Source organism: Aphelocoma coerulescens, chromosome 13, assembly GCF_041296385.1.
Source record: "Aphelocoma coerulescens isolate FSJ_1873_10779 chromosome 13, UR_Acoe_1.0, whole genome shotgun sequence".
Lineage (NCBI taxonomy): Eukaryota > Metazoa > Chordata > Aves > Passeriformes > Corvidae > Aphelocoma > Aphelocoma coerulescens.
The window spans coordinates 4,365,705-4,388,130 of NC_091027.1; the positions used below are offsets into that span (position 1 = coordinate 4,365,705).

General features: G+C 42.2%; 1 long non-coding RNA gene across 1 annotated transcript in view; it reads right to left on the minus strand.

The window, feature by feature from the left end:
- Positions 1 to 1,770: 1,770 nt before the first annotated feature.
- Positions 1,771 to 22,426, minus strand: part of LOC138118158 (uncharacterized) — an 88,869-nt gene continuing 68,213 nt past the window's right edge. Inside the window, exons 3-4 of the long non-coding RNA XR_011155014.1 lie at positions 3,652 to 3,711; positions 1,771 to 2,334 (exon numbers count right to left, since the gene is read on the minus strand). This is a non-coding gene — a long non-coding RNA (uncharacterized lncRNA). The remainder of the gene's footprint in view (positions 2,335 to 3,651; positions 3,712 to 22,426) is intronic.

Consider the following 22,426-nt stretch of genomic DNA (forward strand, 5'->3'; position numbering starts at 1 on the left):
TAACTACAAGTGGAGCTTTACAGCTTGCTCAGCTGTGGGTTTAGCAGCCACATCTGGACCTGTCTCAGCCAGCACTCATGCCAGCCCTGAGGTGCCTGAGGGATTGCAGGAAGCTTGTACATTTGTTTCCTTCGGCAGCAGAAGTGTTTGTGGTCACAGCCTCCTGCACACCTGAGGTTACACCGTGTGCCCTGACATGAGAGACCTGGTCCTCAGCTCTCCTCAGCCTGAGAGGCTTTCCATGCATATTTCCCCCACCACAGAGATTGCAAGGCTTCTCCATCTTCTATCTGTGTGTTCTCCACTTGCCCTCCCTGGTCTGGCTGCTCAGCACCCTGATGGCAGAGGGCATCCAGCTCCTCTCTATAAAGCTCAATCCTGGCTCTTTCAAAGCCTATTCATTTATCCCAGACCATTTTCCACACTGGATCCACCACCTTGAACCACCTTGCTCATCTCACTGTCATCAACCTCCCCACTCAGTGGTGATGGTGCTCTTTTTTTCTTTTATTTTATTTTTAAATAAAAGCCCTGTTTTAATCCATTTTCTGATAATATCTTCATTTCAGTAACACTTTTTTGGAACCAAGTTCCACAGGTTCATTGCTGTGGTTTCTCATTGTGCAGTGGGGCTGCTGCAGACCTGAGGGGATGGGGACAGGGATGGCTGGGAATGCTCCTTGCCCCTCACCCAGAGGAGCAGCCCAGGGCAGCTCCCATCACTGCCACAGCCCCTGACTGACGTCAGGACACGGCACCAGGAAAGTTGCTACCAGCTCACAGCTGTTTCAACAGTTTTAATCACAGGGCGAGCTGCAAGATAAATAAATAAATAAAGCCTATGAAGTGACAAAACAAATGGCCTGGTATCGGAGACAGATTTGAAGCTTCTGGCTGCCTTCACAGGAGAGCAGCCTGTGAGCTCTCACCATCCCCCCTCCCCCAAATAATTAATTTATCACTTAGCAGTGCTGTGGCTCTGCAGAAGGCACTCGGAGATGGCGTTTGAAGGTGAACTCCAGCCCTCTGGAGGGGCCCGTGGGGCTGGGGAAAGAGGCAGCCAAGTGCTGGAGCCTACAGGTGATCGCAGGGGGATTTATATCAACCTGCTCGAGCTACCATGAGCCAGCACGAGCTATTTTGTTCTGCCATCACAAATCACTGTTATGCCCTTTCTGCCTTAAACACTATGGATCAGCTATAACAACACTTGATATTTATTTTATTTCAACTATCACTCTGATTTGTCAGGTGTATTTTTTATGCACAGCAGGTGTACCCTAATGGGGTTAGGGAATAAACAGCCAATTGATGGGCTTACACACCCATTAGCTAATGGATTACTAAGCAAAAGGGACTGTGTTTAACCCCACTGCACTTAGCCCACTGCTAGGAGGAATGTTAAAGACTATAAGCTAACACTCAAATGTCTCTTTGTGGACCCAGGGGAAGAGAGCTCAAACTTTAATGCATCGCTTTTGATAGGCAGGTGAATGAATGTGGCTATCATTATGCAATCACACAGCTGTGGAACTATTTATCAGCCACACAACGTGCCCCGTGAACCCTGTGTGCTCCTGTCCCACTGCACTGCCAGCCTGTCCCTGTGCTGCACAGGGAGGGTTAAGCAGGATGAATTCTCCCCAGACAGGTGCTTCCCACATCCCACTTGCACGGCACGTGCAGAAAACACAGAGCTGCCACTGGGACCCCAGAACCACCCAGCACTACACACCTTGTTCTGAGCTTTTTTTGTGCAAAGGCCTTGTGTCAACACCAGCTTTAATCAGTTATTTCAAGATAGATGTGCCTCGTTAGCATCAGAACAATGCAATTACTTCCCCTCCTCCCCTCTCTCCAAATCCTGGGGCTTTATTGGCCTATTAATGGTTTGATTTGTTGTTGGTAGAAACAAGAAGGATTCCAACTCATTGATCATATTATCCTACAGATATCCAGCAGAATAAATAAATGGGATAATAAACCCCAAACCATCCGCTCAAAGGTTACATTTTCTCAATCCCTCAGTGTTCTGCATCATAGTTTATGTTCCCTTTCAACCACAAATACACCGTTCAGTGCAGTATATGACAGTTAAAAAAGGTCTGTAATGTTAAAGGTTATATTTGCAATCTTTTGCCATCTTTCTCACATGGAAACAAGTCACGCTGATCCCGCTGTCCACAAATGCAATAAGGAACAACCCTCTGACACAGGTGGTATAATCAAAAGCCAATTCAAAAGGAGCCTTCTGTAAATATCAACTGGATCCAGGCATATGCATGCTTGGCTTGAAGCACCAGAAGAGTCCTGCTGACTTCAATGGGGTGGCTCCTGCGTTTGAAGAGAAATAGGTGCATGTGTGACGGAGAGGTGAAGGTCGAGGAATAAAAAACCAAGAGAGAATAGAGTTTTGTGTCGCTTTTCTCTAAGCAGTGACACAAAACCTCACAGCCAGGGGGAAGCTAAGGTCCTTTCACACTCCTTTGCGGCTGCCTGTTCCTGGGGTGCTTTCAGGTGTCCCTTGCATTTAGCTCTGGAGCTTGTGGGGGTTGTGGGGCTGCCCATATGGTGTCCTGGGGGATGTGGGGTGCCTGTGGCAGAGAGAGGGGATGTGGCACTGGTTGTGCCACTGGTCTCTCTGGGCTTTGCCTTGTTGCCAGTTCCTTCCTGGACAAGGAAAGTGCTTCAGGCACCTGGCAGACCAGCAGCTGGACTCTTCATCTGGGTTAAAAATACTGCTGCAGAAACTGCCGCTGGTACAGAGGCAAAGACAGGAGACACTGGGACTTCAACGTGATCAAAATGACAACGCAGGTCCCTCCCTATTCTAGGGAGTAGTGGTCAAGCAGAAATCTGCTGATGCCCACTGGAAGGTGAACTGCTCTGTTACCAACTCCAAATGAAGCTCCACAAGTATGGAGAGGTTCAGGTGAGGTATGGATACAACTTTAGCTCTAGGTTGTAGACTCTGCCTTGGAGACAATTAATTTATGTTGGAACTCATCAGCATCAGTCTAAAAGGCTGCAGCAGCACAGCAACAAGCTTGTTAATTACTAAGCAATTATTTTACTCAACTTTTAGACCAAGGGGATACCCAAAATATCCACATCTGCTTCATTTTGAGTTCTTATTGTTCCTTCTATGCTGTAGCTGAGGTTATTTTGCAGCAGCTGTCAGTCATAGCAGTAACAACTTCCACAGCAGCAGCAGCTTCCATTTGGCAATCTCACTGCACAGAAAGTGCTGTGATGGAGTGGAAAGGGTTTCTTTCTTAATATCATCTTCCCCTAGGATAGACTATTTTGCCCTCTCCAGCAGAACACGCTTGGATCACACTGCAGAGCTTCTGACTGCTGCTTTTAAAAAGGTATATCTGTTTGTTTCTATCAACACATTTCAGCTCCTCTGGCATGCTGTCTCTGCAGCTCTAATAGAGACACTTCACATGTAATAGGGTCACACGGTGATCCTCACGTTCAATTCCATTCTATCACCATGTTAAATTGAAACAATGTGTGTGCATCAGATTTCTGCAGTGCAGGGAAGCTGCAGCATCTACAAGTTTTGTGGTATGATGAAACTAATGATTTGAATTTTATTTTCTTGGTACCACAGTCAGCTGGTAAACTCTTGAAAATGCGCCTTACCTCATTTTCTCTCTGTCTCTTTACCTCTCAAGAGCTTTCACCAACAGATCTACTTTCATGCTGAAAAAAAAGTAATTCTATCAGTAATTTATGGAAATTAGAAAACTGATTAGCATAAAGCTTCTACTTGTGATAGTGGGGTTACAAAAGTGGGTTGATAGGTAAAAATGATCTCCTTAGTGATAATTAACTTTGATCTCTTAAATAACTGTTAACTTTCATAAAGAAGGAGAGTACAAATGACATTTGCATCATGGCAACTGTAAAAAGGCAGAACATAACTTTCATTGGAGATTACATGATAAGCTCTGTTCTCACAGAAAATATACTCGTTTCAAAGCAAAATGATGTGAATTGTCAAGGACTGTTGGGTTTGTTCTTGTATCCTGTGCTACCCTGAGTGCACTGAGACATTGCATATGCTTGTGTGAGCAGCTCTGTCCAGCCATGTAAATGATATGTATTTATCTACAAGGAAATGACAATGCATGCTCTGCTTAGCACTTCTACGAGACCATTCATCCAAGGACTCCCAAGTCCTTTATAAACATTAATTCATTCTGACTACTATGTGACTGTGAAGAAAGTAAATATTAGTCTTATTGTGATATTATTGGGAAATGGAGAGACACAGCAGCTAAGAGACTCACTCAAGGTCAGTAGATTATAGCTCCAGTGCTGAGCCTCTGGGTGTGTGTGCAGGGATGGCCTCCAGGCACAGCACTGGGTGTCAGAGCTGCGCTCCCTGAACTTTGCTCCAGCGCTGTTTTGAAAGTTCTCCCATCAATATTTGTTTATGAACCATTTCACGGTGCCTTTTTGGGGCAGGACAGTCTTACCACCTCTGTTTTACCAAAGAGAAACTGAGGCAAAGTAGGAAAAAAAAAAATCTGAAGTACTGACTAGACATGAATATCCAGGTTGAGAAATCAAGGGCCCAGCAGTTCTAACCAGAAGACTTCCCCAACCTGCAGTTCCAAGCTTGAGCCAAAAGATAAGCAGTTGTATTGAGTTTTATGAACTTTATTAGAAACAAAGTCTTCAAAACTGAGGCATAAAATCCCACTTGAATTTAACATGCAAGCAAAGGAGACTTTTTGAAGCCCAGTGTACCAGTAGTTTTAAGTCCTCTCAAAATGGACCTCGACAAGATTTACATGTTACTGGGGTTAAGATAAAGTAAGTGCAAACCAGAAGCTATGAAGGGAGTATCAAGAAATGCAAAATTAAAATAATATCTTAAAATATAAATCCTTAGAGCTGTGCGGCCTCTGAATTTTTCTGTTCATGGAAATCATCTTAGAACCTTTCTTGCACCCTTAAAGCTCCTGGCACACTGACTTGTTGCAAAGAAACCGCGGAAACATCTCAATATCTTTCTTCACTGGCTCCTCCAGACACCTAGTATGCCGGCCACTCTCTGAATCATTTTATTCTGTCATCTCTCTGCCTTTGATATGCATGAAGTTAAAGGGAAATGGCAGTCTCCTAATTTCTATTTCCACCCAATGTCATGGGAGAAAGGAAGGGAAAAAAAGTCACTTTTTTTAATGCAGCTTTTAAAATAGAAAAGCAAAAAAAAATTTTTTACAGCACTTAATAGGCCTCCCTTGCAATTTAAAAACTGATTTTCAGAAGCTCATATATTCAAATCTCCAAAGTCTATTTGAAGGCACATCTGAAGGTGCACCCTGCAACCTGTGTGTAGCAAACTCTTTTGAATCTTGTCCTTGAAACAAAAATTAGTGCCCCATGGGAGCTCAGCAGTGTAGACAACCACTAACTGCAGAATGACTGAAAGCAGAGCTGAGAGTCCTTGCAGCTGGGAGGGAGAAGGGGATGAGAGAGCGAGGCAAGATGAGAAAAGCCTTCAGGAGCCATTTGGGAGACACTCACTGGGAAGAAGAAAGAAAGACATGCACTAAAAACAACAGAAACACAGGTGGAAATGGCCTACTGGGAAATCAGGCTGTCAACAAACAAAAGCCGAAGGCCAGAAAGCAGTTTCAGTAGCAGCCCCTGCTAACAGGGCTTCAGTGTTCAGTAAATAAATTAGCAGCAGGTTTGACTGTTTGGAAATTAGTAGTGACATGATGAAAGCAGCAAATGACTTGCTTTTATCTGGAGTGGAAGCACTAAACTTCCAAAGAAATCCTTGCCTGTATTAGGAGAAGCAGAGATGCTTATATCAGCTTAGACTTGAACAACAATAATATCAGAAAAGTTCCATTTCATTTACCAAAGGCTCAGAACTTCGTTTGTAGCTGATGAAACCTGTGTCCCTCTTGGCTGCTTCTGACAGCATCTCTCCTTTGAAGAGTTTATCATTTAGGAGGTAAAATAACACAGGTTAGGTAGATAGACAGACAGACAGATACCTGAATGTTTAAAAAAGAAGATGTAGAGTTGGGACATTGCATCAACTCTTCAATTATTGCAAACTGGAAAAACTCCTTTGGGAGAAACTCCAGTGATTTACTTCTGTGAGAATCTGATTCTGTTTAATTAAATGGGAGCTAAATGAGGGGCTGAATAGTAAACACTTCAGCACGTGCTTAAACATTCAGCAAGTGCCAAAGTCCTATTGATTCCATTGAGATATAATTTGCTTAAGCACTCCTCCCCTGTAAGGGCTCTGACTGAACCAGGCCTCGGTTACTGGAGCTGAATGTTTATCATGTCAGAGGCATTAAGAAGAGGCTCTTTTCCCACATCCTCATCGCTTAGGAAGATAGTTGGATAAGGAGTATTTGCTCCAAAGTGAGCAAATATTTACGTAAGCTGTGCTGAGTGCGCTTGATAAGGTGAGAGGTGCAGGAGGAAGTTGGCACTCGCAGTGCACAGCAGGGATGTTCTGGGTAGTCCTTTGATCTGGTGGGTCCATTCCACCGCCCCAATGTGTGTGGGTCCACAAAAACTTGAAATAGGAACTTTGTCCCTAGCACTGACAAACCTGGTGTGTCCCACTGCCTTTGACAAAGGGAAACAGGCACTGATGTGTCTGTAGTCCACCAGTTTGGGAGCTGGACTGGTACGTGGTAGTGCCATGAAATGCTTCTTGGAGGCAATAAGACAGGGGGCAATGGACACAAATTGGAACAATAGAACAAATATCAAATACAAGTAGGGCTGGGGGGTTTTACCATGAAAATGGGCAGGCTGCCCAAAGAGCTTGTGTACCCACACCACTGGAGGTGCTCAAGACTTGACTGGACACAGCCCTGAACAATCTGATCTAACAGAACTTGTTTTGAGCCAGGGCTTGGACCAGATGACCTTCCATCTTAAATTATCTCATGATTCTATAGAAACAAAACCTGACAAAAATGGCCAAGATTATGTTGAACCACGTAGCAGCTGGCACAGCTTTGTGAAAGGAAACTCAGGCCCAATTATACTGAGAAATTAATTAATTAAGGCAGACATAACATAGTTGGATTTTTAGTAAATTGTTAGTTTTTTTCTACCCACAAACTCAATAGGAAAGCTGGAGTTGCATAGCCTGCATAATAACACAATAAGGTAGACAAAAATCTATCCAACAGCTAGGAGCCAATGACTTATCATCAATGGCTTTATGTCAAAAGAGAGAGAAGTATCAATTGGTCTCCCACAGGGATTGATACCAGAGCCAGTATTAATCAATATACTCATTAACAGCCCAGAGAAGAATGTAAATTCAACAGCCACTGGACCTGGAGAAGATTCAAAGGAATGGTGGGGATGTGGCAAAGGAGGTAGATGGCACAGAAGAAATAGGATTGTAGTCAAATGATGTGTAGATTTCTTCAGATGAAGGAGCAACATTTCATACTTGTTCATTCAGGGAAGAATTTTACAGAATATCAATATAAAATATGGTGGGAATAGTGCCTAAACCCATCCCTTCTCAAGGATCCCAGGTTAACCAACTGCTTATTTCTCACACCAAAGGATGAGGCAAGGTATGAGTTCTGATCCATTAAAAGACCTGCAAGACCGTGTGTTAAATTACCACTTAATAATTTGCTTGGTGTCAGGTGTGAAATATGTAGCCAAATGTCACAAGATATTTTGATTAAAAGAGATTAGGAGTAACTAAAATTCTGTGATAGACTGGATTCAATCCTAACCTACGTGCTTCACACTGACTTTGATTAAAGAGATTGAAATATTTAAGTGTGTGGCAGATGAAAACTGCACCAATGATGATAATGGAATAAGATTTGACTTCTTGTGGTCTTGTATGGAACGTGATACTTGTAATGCTTCTTCTTCCTCGTCTACTCAAACCCTCCTAATTTCCTGTATCTTCTCAATGCTTAGTCCTGGGGTTTTGATGTGTGCATGTCTCTCTATATGCATGTATATATAAATTTGCTCAAAGATCATGTTGGTGGAGGTGTGAGCGAGCTGACCCAGTTGATGGATATTAAACCCAAACGAATTGCCATATTCATCTAAAATGTCTCCTGGATCACACAGGTCAGAGCATTTCCCTTCACAGGTATCTCAGTTTTTGGTTTTTAGAGAATACAGTAAGAATTTATTCCATATTTCAAGCCCTCATTTGTTGGAGAATGCATGGTCTCCCTTGCCCAAATGTTGATAGTTGGTTTATATATTCTCAATCTGAATTGGCTGTTGTAGCTGGCTTGTATCAGAATTTTTTTCCCCTCACATAGCTACCCAGTGTTACCATTTAACTCCATAATGCATGATAACTATCATTTTTATAAAATATGCTTATAAACCAGGAACTTCTATTACTCTCCTTTAAACCCATGAAAACTCCCATGGACGTTAGTGCAAGCAGGACCTGATATTTATTCATCGAAAGCTGGAACCGTGTGATGGAAAATAAGAAATCTTTTAAGCCACAGTTCTTAAGGGTATGTTGTGTGGTGTTTACTGTTCAACACATCAGAGCCTCATGGCCATATTAGTTGTATGAATGGGATAAGATTACTTGGGCAATTTCCCTCTACATTAGAAACAAATCACAGCTAAACCTCTGCTGGCTCCATACATTTTAAATTCCCATTTTCTCTCACTAGAACAGAAAAATAAATACATAGATAGCTGACCAAACTTAGGAAGTGTTCAAAGCAATCAAGTGCAAATTCTCTCCTGTTAAAATGTGAACGAAACAGAAAACCTTTGACTGAGAGGTAACTTCAGAGATAAGTAGTTAGATAGATGCTATAGACAACAAGACACAAACAAATTAAATCTATTCCACTGAAACAGTGATATAATTTCCCTCCAGAGACTAAGACTGACAAAATAAACAAAGAAATAACATGTTTCTTAAGTTGTGAAATGTGACAGTCAATGGCAGATAGCAAAACAAAACTAAACAGTGCTACAAGTTCTTAGCACAAACATGCTGTTCAGAGACAATGCAGCTCTACTTTTTTTGGCATGAATCTCCTAATAATCATAGTTTTTCACACTTCTCTCCTCTGAGGTTTTTCATCCTCTTTCCAGTATGGTTTTCCAGTTTAAGAAACACACTATGTTTATTTTGAGGGACAGACTGATGGTGGAAATTTGCACATCTGGGAAAGGCAGAGCTGTTGGTCTGGGGATATAATGACACCTCTGAAGGCCCAACAAAGTGTGCAGGGGCATGCTTCACTTTGGCTTTGATGGTAGACAAGACCTTGCTAAATGTTGAGCACAGTCTGCAGAGCTTTGAAGGCCCATTGGTGCCTTCATTTGAGGGCACATCTGAAGGACATCATTGTTCAATTTTAAGTGTTATAGATCTGGGGTCAAAGAAGGGAGGCTTGGTCCACCAGCAGTTTGGTCTTCAGGAAATTCTGCCAACTGGATTTTCAGGCTTTTCACAATGGCAGAAACCTTTGTAAGGTTTCAGGGCAGTTCTGAGACTCCAGAGTCAGGAATTGTGCCACTTCACAAGTCCAAAAGAAGTATCCTCAAAAAGAGAGAGTAAGAGAAACCTCAGGCACTACTGAGATGGCCATACTATAAAAGCAAGCTCTAAAGATAGAAGCAGAGGCATGAACTTGCTGAAGTGCAGTACGACGCTAATTTTCATGTTACTCATAGCAATCATTTTTCCATGAACGATCTGTGTATGTCACAAATATCTCATTTATTCCTCATCCTTCTTATGCACATAATAATCCTTTCACTTTATTTTAGTTGATAGTTTGCCTTTAAAATGTCAGGTCTTTTCCCCTCTAAGTTGCAAATTGCTTTTGTACCTAAAAGTTTGTTATGGAAAAGATCTTAGCTCAGAGCCACATGAGGGAAAATGGATCCTTTCACCCCAGCTGATAGTCAGAAGCCAGTCTAGGTCTCCAACTTCCATCTCTTAGTTACTGAAGATGGGATTAATCTCCAGGAGTCTAACTTTAAATATCTGATTTAAACAGCTCCCTTCCTCTTTGCAAGAGCAGTTCCAATGGGCACCTCACCTGGCAAGTGGTCCCCAACACTTTTATTTCAGCCTAAATGAGTTGCCAAGATCCCCCAGGAGGATCCTGTCACACAAGAATAACTCCTGACTCATAGTACTGGACCATGTGTCCTCTCACTACTACTTGAAGAAGAATCTGGTCTCTGAATGCCCAAAACCACAAAGTTGCCCGTTATTCTAAAGAAGGTATTTTGGACATAAAAAGAAACATAGAACATAAAATTTTGAAGCAATGTAGAAACCACCAGGCTGGTGGAAGGGAGGTGAGTGAAGCCAGCAGGTTCATTGCATTTTGTGGGTGAGTGGTGGCCCAAGATACGTTTGAAGAGCCAAAGATGGGCTGTGGAGCAGTGTGAAAAATGTTGTGAGTTTTCAATCAAAAGTTTTATGATAAAGCTGCATGGTGATCTCTGAATAATTAAGAGGTTTGAAAGTGATGGAGTTTTCTCCAAATTTTTGGGGCTGTGGCAGTGCCAGTCAGGTGAGCTATCAAAGAACATTCTGTTTTCATGGTCCTCCAGAGAGCGGCTCCTGCCCACAAGAGTGTAAAACACAACATGAAACACAACAGCCACTCAGAAAATCCCATTCTGCACTCATTTTTCAATGTGCTGAGTCCAGGTGGCTTCCACGAACTTTGGTGGGGCAATTTGAGTTGACGGCATCCTGGGATCCCCTGCCTTTCCGGGCTGTTCCTTCTGCCACTAAAGAGCACCCACTGTACATTTAAACCAGACTCTGAGCGTGTGCTGCAGCCTATTTCTGTGTTAAGTAGTAATTCTGAACTACATAACTCCACATTTCTCTCCAGCCCTCATCTGATAACAATAACAAGCTCTGTATCTTAGACACTTGCACATTTCTGTTGGCACTATTGGAAATACTAACGCGAGCTTGAATCTCTTCTGTGTTCTCAAAGACCAACAAACACCATTCATTCCTTACAGATTAGTTTCAACCTAACAAGTGTTTCGTTGAGCCCCAAAGAATATTTCCTTTATTTAGATAATGCTGATTGCTCACTTACGAGCAGCAACTCATTCAGTAAAAAACAGACTGTTATAGCTCAGTATTTTTTAAAAGAATGAGGGGAAAAAACCTCAAACAGCAACTTGAGGGTTGTATTTAGTGCTCAAAAGACAGCACGTCATTATGATAAGCGGATCTATTGCTGTGAATAATGGAGAAGGGTTAGTCACACAATGGTACAGATACACTTAGAATAAATATTTAAAGGCATGTTTTGCAAAGCTGGAGCATGTTCTAACCCCCCCATCTAAGGACTCAGTGCCATCACAGCACAGGGTGTGTATTGCATCAGTATGCCAGGAGCAGCCATGCAGAAGGGTTTTTGCAGAATACATGAGATTTATGCAATAAGATGGGGAGAATTATTCCCTGATTGAAGCAGGCAAGGGGCTGTTCTGTATTGCCACAATCCCACCACTTCCTGAAAGGACATGTCCTCCCCTCTCCACGCCTCCAGCCTGCCCACACGCTCACCTTTCGGGTCAGGTATGCAAAGCTCATGCCGAGAGCGTGGCATGAAGCCAGGCTGTGGTGTGCCAGGGGCAGGCATGTTTCCCTCTGGGGAGAAATGCTCAGCCAAGTTGGAGGGGAAGATTCGGTGAGAGGAGAAAAAGAGGCATTTGCTGCACTTTCTCTGCTCCAGCAACTCCTGTGCCAGATGTATTGGTCATGGGCCAGTCAGCTGCACTGAGCTGATGGGGCCGAGCAGCCAGAGAGGAGCTGCTGGGAGAGTGGGGCTGCCAGCACTGCAAAGATGAAGAATGTTATGGGCTCCAAAGGCCCGTTAGCCCCCAGTAAATCTGTCTGGCATTTACCCCTTCCTTCTGCATCTTGAGTTTCCTCTTGCTGGAGGCTTGGGTACTCAGCTACAATAACAGCATGATGGGCTCCTAGAAAATACAAACGTTTTCGACAGAAGCCTTATTACAATGGCACTTAACGATCCATAAGATTTAGTAAACACACAAACTCATTTTGTATGAAAAAATGGAACTGAAAATTGGACTCAAACGGAAACATCAAAGGGAAATTTATTTATGAGTGAGGAAAGCAGAGGTGCAAAGGAGAGGACCTGGACTAGCATAAAACTGGGAACAGAGAGTGATCACAAAGCAAAAGAAAGAGAATTAAAAGAATAATTGAGAAAAACAGAACTTAAAAAAGAACAGTGAGAGAGCCTATCCTATTTTCTGCAAGGTCTAGTCTTTTAAAGGGTGGCATTACTATTGCTAGCACAAGGAATAGGTTTCCTCTGAGATAGAAAAACATTTGGATATTTTTTTCCCTTTTTATTAATCATCAGTGGTGTGGGGAGGGGGAAACCCCCTGAGAATTCAATGACAGGGAAAAAAAATGGTTTGTGAAGTCAGACTCAGTTTGCGTACCTAAAAAGCAATATGATTGATTTGCAAAAACCTCTAGCTTCACAAAGTTCTTCCATCTCTAATGAGAACTAACAGCATTTTTGTCCTGCTTCCCTGCAAAATATTGTTCTAGTGCTGAATCCATCAACAAAAATGGCTAAGCATTAGCTTTCTTAATGGCCTCTGGTTTCACTTGCCAGCAGCTGCAGATGGAGCAGGGTAAGCAGGGCTGGGGCTGCATTGTGCTGCTCTGCTGCAGATCTCAGCTGCAATTTGCTGGTTTAGAAGCAAACCCAAATTGTGGCTTTTTAGTACCTTCTGAACACAACTCTCCTTTAAAATGTGTTTCTAGCTCTGGGAAGGCACAAGAGCCTAATGCTGGCAAGAAGGTAATTCATGTAAATTGTTACATGAGCGAATTTTGTGGTGAAGTAGAATAAACAAAAGAAGGAAAAAGTAAAGGAGGAGGCTATGGTAAGGGGCTTCATAATGACAGCAGAAGTTGTGAATTTTTTTTGTTCCTTTTTATCTCTCTTTGTCCTTTGAGTGTGTGATTACAAAAGACCCTCACCTCTACCTGCCTGCAAGAAAATACAACCTTCTCCCTCTCTCCCTGGCTGCCAGAGCACCTACACATGAGGTATCTCAATCATGAGGTATCTCAACACAAAAGTCTCAGTGAGGAACCTAAACAGGCTGCAATGTCTGCATTTGTTATGATCTGTGCTGCACCTTCTTGGTCATCAGCCTCCTTGTCTGCACATCCTCTCACCATCTCTTTGAAGGGAAGTGGGATTCAGCTCTACTCAGCTCCCAACCAAGCTTCCAGGTGAATTTATTATTTCCATAACTTTTAACCCCAGAAGAAGCAGCTAGAAGTAGTTTGGAAAAAGAACCTTGGTTTTGCAAGGTTTTTCTGCTCTACTTTGAAATCTCCTGAGACTAAGACTCTTTAGATCAAGCTTGAAGAAGAAGCAAAGGCCCAGAGACTGATCTGAATTTAGGTGAACTTCTGGGACATTGTGAAATCTGCATGTTCAGTCACAGCCCCAATAATTTTCCATTTAACTGGGCTAAATAAACTTGACTTCCCCTCACTATCCACTGGACTCCTTTTATTTCCCCCAAAACTACATCTTTTGAAAGGGAATTCTGAGCAGCTGAGACAAATGGGATGAATTTAATCTGAGAGCGAGGAACAGTAATTCTAATATCTGCTAGTAAACATAGAGATTTCTAAATATCCCTCAAGAGCTAATATCTAAACATCCTTCTTTCACCTTTATCAAGATTTCAGAACAAGAAATAGTAGTAACTTCAGTAACAGAATTTGTTACCTGCTTATTATGAGAGAAAAGTGTTTTAGTAAAGAAACTTTTCACGCACTCAACAACTTCTGGATTATGGAACAAAATAGGGGGGAGAGGAATATATTTGAAATGTCAATTGTGGATGGTTCACTGTAGTGCCAGCCCTTTTAGAAGGTACTCATGTTTCACAGTCTGCATTACTCTGCTCAGATATTTTTGCACTCCTTGAAGAACCTCCCACTGATGCAGTCACAAAAAGCCACCTTTCAGCAGCAAAGGACCCTAGAAAGCAACGAGCTTGTAAGAAATGAAAGTGGATTTATGCAACAGACATGAGACATACAGCAATTGGCACAGTGTCTGTGTTACACAAATAAAAGACAATGGTCAATACAAGATAATAGTTCCCAACCATTACAGAACTGAACTTCATGCCAACATATTGCATTCATGGGGAGCCTAAACTGAACAACACCTCTAAGAAAGTTTTGTTGTGCCAGAGAGGATTTAGGAATTTGCAGCACGTTGGCATGGCTGTCACTGGGATATGATGGAAAGGATTTGGCATCACCCATGGGGGTGGGCACTGTGTGCTCTCCAAATGGATGCTGCTCGAGTGAACCTCACACCTGTGACACCAATAGCACCACTGTGCCTTTGACACGAGCTTTTGAACTCCTCTAACACCAAACAATTAATCAAGGAGAAGAATACATACACATTTCCACATTTCTGCGACTAAAATATGCAGATATGTTTGTAGCTTGTCATACTAAGTCAAAAGTGAAGTATGTTTTCAACGCTCAGCAGAACAACATCATTAACCAAAAGCTGTACAGAAGTTTGAAAATGCATATAAAAGAGTTGACAATTGTTGAAAAAAGCAATTCAAAGCAAAAATCCAGGAAACAATTTATTGGTAATCAAAGAGAGCATTATTATAGTATCACTGACATCTCCTGCACTAAACTTGTTTCTCTAGCAGTTATGACACACCAAACTTAATATACTAATATTACTTTCATTATTAGATGACTACATTGAAGTCTTGACAACATAGTGTGGGATGCACCTCAACAACAAAATATTGCATTTTGGTATCTTACACATCATGTAAAATGTGCAGATCATTTGAATGTCATATCTGTTGGCTTTTATTTTTTCAAGTTAAATCCCTGAAGAATTTTTAAGATTTTGTGATGAACATACTTTTGTACCTGTTGTCTGTGTAAATCCACATTGGTAAAAATAGTATCTGTTCTAGAGAAAGAACTCTACATGCCCACAAAGTTTTAGAACAGATAGGAATAGGAGGTAAAACTTGTTCATTCGTTATTTGAAGTGTTCCTTCTCAGCCCCCAATTGTTAAATATCGAACTGAAGGAGTTCCTGAAACATTGGTAAGAAGATGAAAATCATTCCCTAATTTACAGTGAATTGTGCTAAAATCCACGTTGATAGACAGTTTGCTGTAGACCTTCATAGTTGCTGAAATGTATGCCTAGTGGTTGGTACCTATCAAAAGGAAAATTAGAATAAATGAATATTTAAATATTTAAATTTTCTATGATATGTTTGAAGTGCATTTTCAAAGCATTACCATCAGATTTGAGAAACCAGGGCTCAATTGGTTACAAACTCCATGCTGAAGAGTTTCACAGGCTCCCTGCTCCCCACCTTCCACTCGTTAGCAATCGGAGCAGCTTTTCTGTGCCACAGAGTGACTGTAACCAAATCCAGCCTGCACTGGCCTTTCTCCCTGGGCTTCTGAGCATCCCCTTTGGCTGACCTTTGGCAGCCACGGTGGAGAGGAGACAAAGGGAAGCAGTCCTGGGCTGTACAGAAGACAGGGGACATTAAATAAGCTTCATTGTTTTCTCCAGAGGGCTGAACATCAGAGACATGTGCACAAGTCAATGCTTTCTTTAATAAAGATATATTTTTTTGTAGAGTCAACTAAATTTACTGACAAGTGTGTATGTCTCATATTGTTTGTGTGTGTTCTCCATATCCACTCATACATAGGAGTTGGTGTCTCAGTTTAGAGGGAATGGTACATTGAATTAAAAGGCCCTCTGCAACCACACGGGAGCGGCTCTGTTCTGTGAAACAAAACTAAACAAGGTGTGCTCATGATCTGGCATCCTGAGCATGGCAGAATCTAAACAAGCACCTATGTTTAACTGCTTCTTAATAGCATGATAAATTAGATTAGCTGCCACAAAGTCCCCTTAGGCTCCATGAAAAAAAAGAAGGAAAGGAAAGGAAAGGAAAGGAAAGGAAAGGAAAGGAAAGGAAAGGAAAGGAAAGGAAAGGAAAGGAAAGGAAAGGAAAGGAAAGGAAAGGAAAGGAAAGGAAAGGAAAGGAAAGGAAAGGAAAGGAAAGGAAAGGAAAGGAAAGGAAAGGAAAGGAAAGGAAAGGAAAGGAAAGGAAAGGAAAGGAAAGGAAAGGAAAGGAAAGGAAAGGAAAGGAAAGGAAAGGAAAGGAAAGGAAAGGAAAAAGAAGTAGTCATCAGCAAAGGGAAGAAATCCAATTTTGCACTGAATACTTTCCACTGCTTATCTTACAAAATTATTATTATTTACCTTCTTAGTTACTTGTATTCATCAGGGTGATGTGTGCAGATTGCGAGAATGCCAAACATTCTCCAAAAACTGATGAGTAAGCAAAAAAAGAGCTGCTCTTTAAACCCTTCACAGTTTGTAGCCACATTTACATAACATTAAATAAGTCAACAGAGGCATCATTAGCTCCCATTAAAATATGAGCGAAGAAATTTAAACGAACAGGAGAAGCTAATTGGTAAGTAATGTTGTGTATCAAAAATTATGACTATAAGATTCCAAAGTTAATGAGAAGCCCTACAATTGTGTTTACTAAATGTTTAAAAATTAAATTAAAGGTGAACATGGAGAGCCAGAAAAGTTTTCTTGCTGCTGTTTGGGCTGAGTGAGAACTGTGAAGGTTGATGGTGCTCCTTCCCATAGTCTGAGAATCTCTGGAGTTACCAGCTCATCACTTGACCCCTGTCCATCAGGTAGATGAGGCCTCTTGTTGACCAAAACCACAATTTTCCAATGAAACAGCCACTGTGGTGCCATACAAAAAGATCAGGGACAAGCATACTCTGGGTCTGCTCCTGCAGGCGTAGAAAGGCGATTAAGCCACCCATCCCTCTTGTCTCACTTGCCCCTTGAGCCTGCCCAGGTGTTTCAGGGGAGGTCACAAAAGTGCCCGTTCACTGTGCAGTCAGAAGGGAACCTATTTCTGCTGCCAGAGCTGGGGCTGACCCTCCCTGCACCAGCTCTGCCATCGTCACATCCACTTGGCCAACAGGAGCAAAATCCTTTTCTGCTGCTCCTGGTCATGTCCATGGAACAGTCAGGACTCTTCTACCCTTTTCTGAGCTGCAGACCAGCATCAGCTCACATGTGCTGACCACAGTTGCCTTTCACCAGTCTTTAGCCCATGAACCTCCATCATTTACCGGCTACAAGTTGAAAACCACACCTGAGTTTTCTTTTATCTCTATCCCTACTAAAATCGTCTTCAATTGCTGCATTTCAGCTGTGCTCTGCTCCCTTCCAAAAGATAGAAGCCACTATCAGAGTGCAGATACAATCCTGCAGTGCCATTAATGAGCATAATTACAGTGCCACATTACACTGTCCCTCTTGCTAATTGGTCATTCATTTGCCATTGCCCATGAAATCACAGGTGTTATTGCCTCCCGATGCTTATCTGAGTTTGCCACGTAGCACCAATTCCCTTCTGCTTCATTTCTCAGTCCAGTGGGATCAGTGTGTGTTTAAAAGGGGAGGACAGGACTATCTCATGTTCTATCTCGTATGCCCAGATGTGTGGAAATGGGTTTCAGTAACACCACGCAATTAGATTGGTATCATATTCTCAAGCACACAGAGCTGATACAAATGCACCCATTGATCCTCTCCTGCAGGGAAGTTATGGAGATGCTGGCTGAATGAGTCTAGAAATAATAGGGGATTTAAAATCCAACAGTAATTACAATAGTAATTGTGTTGTTTTAAGTGGATGTGCTTGCATATTCGGCAGTAAGGGAAGTTTTGAGGGAAATAAGAACCTCATCATGTTGGAATGCAACTAATTGTTCAAGTATATTAATGCAACCTTATAAAACTTGTGAGACAAAGCTGACATTCACCCACTCTGGACAGCAGCTTGCTACAAACTGGCTTTAACCAACTGCTACGACTTCAATGAGCACGTGAACAAGTTAAACCCCTGAACTGATGTGACAGAATTTTTGGTTCACTGAAAGGCAGAAAAGTCTTGCAGAAATCTCACGTTAGTTCATAGATTTACAGTGACAGAGTTTTCTCTGCCATCTTGAAATCTCTCGTGATTTATTGCCCTTTCCACCAGTTTACATTCATCCAATCAAGGAACAAAAACAAAACAGGGGCATCAGTAAAAAAGCAGGTACCAAGCATTATGTATGCATCAAGGATGTGTACAAGAAAAATTGTTCACAAGCACTATGTCATCCTGAATCAGGAAAGTGCTTCAGTAAGAGATTAACTCAAAGCATGTGCTCGTTTACCACAGTGGGGACTCAAGTACATGCTCAAATTCAGCACTTTTTTATGTGTTCCTCAAGTAGGGATAATTTCCTGATATAGGAAATACATGCTGATTTTTCTCCCTTAGGATAATTGAAAAACATTCATGTAAATTCCAGTTTGTTTCAGATACAGGAAAAAAAGCAAACTGAAGCTCAGCTAACTTTCCTCGCTCTAGTTCACCAGAAAACCTGCCCTGGTCAATGGCCAAAAAAAGTTTTTCCTTCATATTCTATTATGAACAGCCTAATGTAATTTCCATCTTGGTTCTGGCAGAAGTAGGGTAAGAACGGGGCTGGACCAGAGTCCTCCAGATGTCCCTTCCAACCTCAGTGATTCCCTGATTTTGCTCTGTGTTGGAGACCCTACACACGATGACTCCTTAAGTCACAACTGAACTCATTTTAGAAAATCATGGTAAGGAGTAAGATGATAAATACATTAACACATAAATAAATATGACTTTGTTTGGATGAGAACTGGATATGGGACAGCATAACAAAGAGGAGGGAAAGTAACTTTTACATTGCCCAGCTGCTCTTAAAATAATATACAGAAACTCTGTGAAACATTTCATGGTTTATTAAATGAAATTTTGTTTGCAACTGGTGAGCTAGGAAAATAAACCTCCATGTTTGTTTTCATTTTACTTTTCCTTGGTTTGTCCAGATCTTCACAGCCTTGTGTGCCAGCATTGTCCTCTGGGGCTCATTAAACAGTCCAGTGTTTGCTACTCTGATTGTCCAGGGAAATCAGCAACAGATTGCCATTAACCCCATGAGGGTGAGAGCTAGAAATTCTTGATGTGTTCCCAGCTGTGGGCAATAAGATCCATTGAAGCCATTGGAGCCCAAGGGTTAATTTTATCTCTCCTATAGCTGCTGTCAGACCTCCAGTAAAACAGTGTGTGACCACTATGGGGGACTGACCACTTAATACAGCAGTACCTGCCAAAATTGGCTTAAGACTGAGCGAGATCAAGGGGCAGGAAAATACTGTTTTATCTAAAGCATGTTGTATTACTGGTGTTTACTTTCAATTCTCTCCTGGGTTAAATGCTTTTTCTTAGTAAGATGGTCTTGCTTCTTATAGACTCAGCTCCACAAGAGAAAGTGAGTCGTCTGAAGATGATGTCTTTCTATTTGTTCACATTAAGTTATGAATTGTTGCAGATGGCGTTAGCACAGACTGTGTCAAGGATATTTTTTGACCTAAAGATGTGCTTGCACTTCATTATTGCTGCTGTTGATTCAAGTTTATAAGAAAAGCAACAAAAAAATTGGTTCTCTACCCAAAGCACACAGAACTATGGTGTCAGCAACTGCCACAGTCCTGGCACTCAGCTGATGGGACTGAGCCATGGGGTTACGTGTTTCTCCCAGGGAGTCGTAGCTTCCGTGTCCAGCATTGACTAGCAAGGTGTTGGCAGCAGAGGAAGTCACACAGCAGTGAAGCAGAGCACAGGATATTTCTGCTTTACCCAGCCTGAATGGACAGGGGGGCAGCACTGGCAGCTGTGCCCACAGCTGGCTCCATGGTCAATGGGCAGCTTCACCCAAGCTCATCATCCCTCGGGAGGGCTGGCTCAAGAGCACTGCCTGCCCTCGCCAGCCACTGTCCTGGGTCGAGGTGTCCTCCTGCCCCAGCTGGCACATCTTGGCTCTCCTGGGAGGCCCTTGGCTGTGCAGGAACAGAGAAGGCTGTGGGAAGGGGTGCTTTGGGTGAAAACGTCTGGGATGTTGCCATCAGCATCCAGCTTTGCTCCGTACAGTGCCATGCAAAATCACTGGTGACAACACTGAGCCCCCAGGAGCCAGGGGCTGATTTTACATATCAGACTTCTCTGGAGTTTTTCAAAACCCTTATTTTGGGACAGTCACTGCCATAGACTTCCATCCTCATGGACTCTTGGGTTCACACTGAGACAAGGCCTGGGCAAACAACCCTCTGACAGCACAAATCAGGGGCAGAGCTGGGCTGGGCCAGCTGTGCCTGTGCCAACTCAGTGGGCAGCTCTGCTTTTTTGTTCAACTGCCCTTTCCTTTCCCCACATCTTCTCTGTTAACACTTGCCAGACTCTCAGGCTCTGTGAAATCACAGTCCTTTCCAGGCCTGGTCATTCTTTGAGACCTGTACCTGGGAAGTGCTACAGAAATGTAAAGCATCCCTATGGATGACCTTATCACTGGGAAAGGAATCTTAAATCCGATCTATTTGTGTGACTCCCGGAGAGCCACTGCTGCATTATTCATGACAGTCTCCTCTTCTTCAGAAGGCTAATATTACTTCCCTCCTCCCCTCCGCCCCCATACAGCATTCATAATATGAATTTTATATTCTGAACTAAACCACACAGTCCTTTGTAGTGGTCAGTAATAGGATTCCTACCCATACTTAGCAGAGTCCACATCAGAGAGAGCACAATCAGCCACCCCAGGAGAAGAGTTCCCAAGATCTCCTCTTACAAGGCATTGTAAAAGTTATAAATAGATTACTCTCTCTCCCTTTGTACCTTCTGGCCCTTTTCCTACACCAAGGGAACATATTTGTCACTAGGACACACAATACGCACTTAGATGTTTGACATCCCTGCCCTCCTCAGATGGGCCATACGGAATTTTTCGACAAGATAGAAAATGTGAGATGTTTGGGATGTGGTTACAAGTTTGAGAGCGGTTAAAAGAATGTTAAGAAGAATTAGCCATGGCAGCTTACTTGGTAGTTTGTTATGGCTCCCATTTTCTAATACATCATATTCTTTTATTCCCCTAATTACTTTTTTTGTGTGAAAGACAATTCCCAGGGAACGAGCACTTCATTTCTTTGAACCACTGCCAACAATATGCACCACAATTGCTGAAAGCAAAAGAGAGGATCTGGCATATCTATTAGAGCTTTGCAAAGACATACTTTTTTTTCACTCTTTTTAACCTTGGCTTTCCCTTAATACCAGCATTGAATAAATGAATTACATTTCCTATTTTCCTTCCTTTCCTCACAACTTCTATTTCTGTTTTCAGATTGCTGTTTCTCCTTTTTATTTTTTTCTAAAAGTCAAGTCTTGATGGGTAATTATTACATCTCATGCATCTTCTGTCCCAGTCTTCTGTTGAAAAATATCAAGAAGAAAGAAGAAAGAAAGAAGAAAACAAGTCTAAATTAACAACCTACTTTGTAGAAAGTGATTTTAAAGGCATTAGTACAGCACTGCTTCCACCTCACTCCACATCTGCAGTGTCCTTCTATACATCCTTTTAGCACAAGCTGAATTAGCTCACCTTGAGATGAATGAAAGCCTTTATTCAAAGGGAAACAACACCCAAATCCTCACTGAGCTCTAACATTTCTCTTCCAACTCCGTACCTATAGCAGCGATACGAGCCAGCATGCCCACTTTCAAAACACAGGAGTTTTGGACATTTATCTCTGGCTCCTCATTAACAAGACAGACACTTCCATCCATCAGCAGGAATGGATAATGAGTGCTAATGAAGTACTTTAAAAAGAAACAGCTTCCAGAAGGGAGGCTGAACATCTTGGTTTGAGTTTTCTGCCCATTTTTACCTGCTTGGAACTTAGATGTCCCCAGGTGTTCTTGGTAGAAAATGGACAGCATCTGCAGGCATCAGGGATTCCCCAATTCCCTGTGAATATATCTGGGATTCTGGATATTGAAGTGGATGATGCATGACCTTGATCCAATCTGTTAAGTACTATCTGTTCCTTGAGCACAACCAGAAAAGATGATCCTAATTATTTCCTAGAATTAGAGAGTTTCCAGGAGTTATTTTACTGAAAATAAGGGAAGTGAACTGCCTGTTGATCACATATGACTAACTAATCATTTAGCTAATACTCATTTTTCCAGGCAGACAAGCTGCAGTCCCACAAGAATTTTGCTTGTGGAAGTCCCACTGGGCGGAAAGGAATCAAGTGAAAAACATTCAAATAAAGGGCTGTGCTCCATCAGGAGGAAACTATTCCAGCTGAAATCTTACCCAGGAACTTGAGGGGGTAGCCGTGTGGGAACTCTCATCACAATCT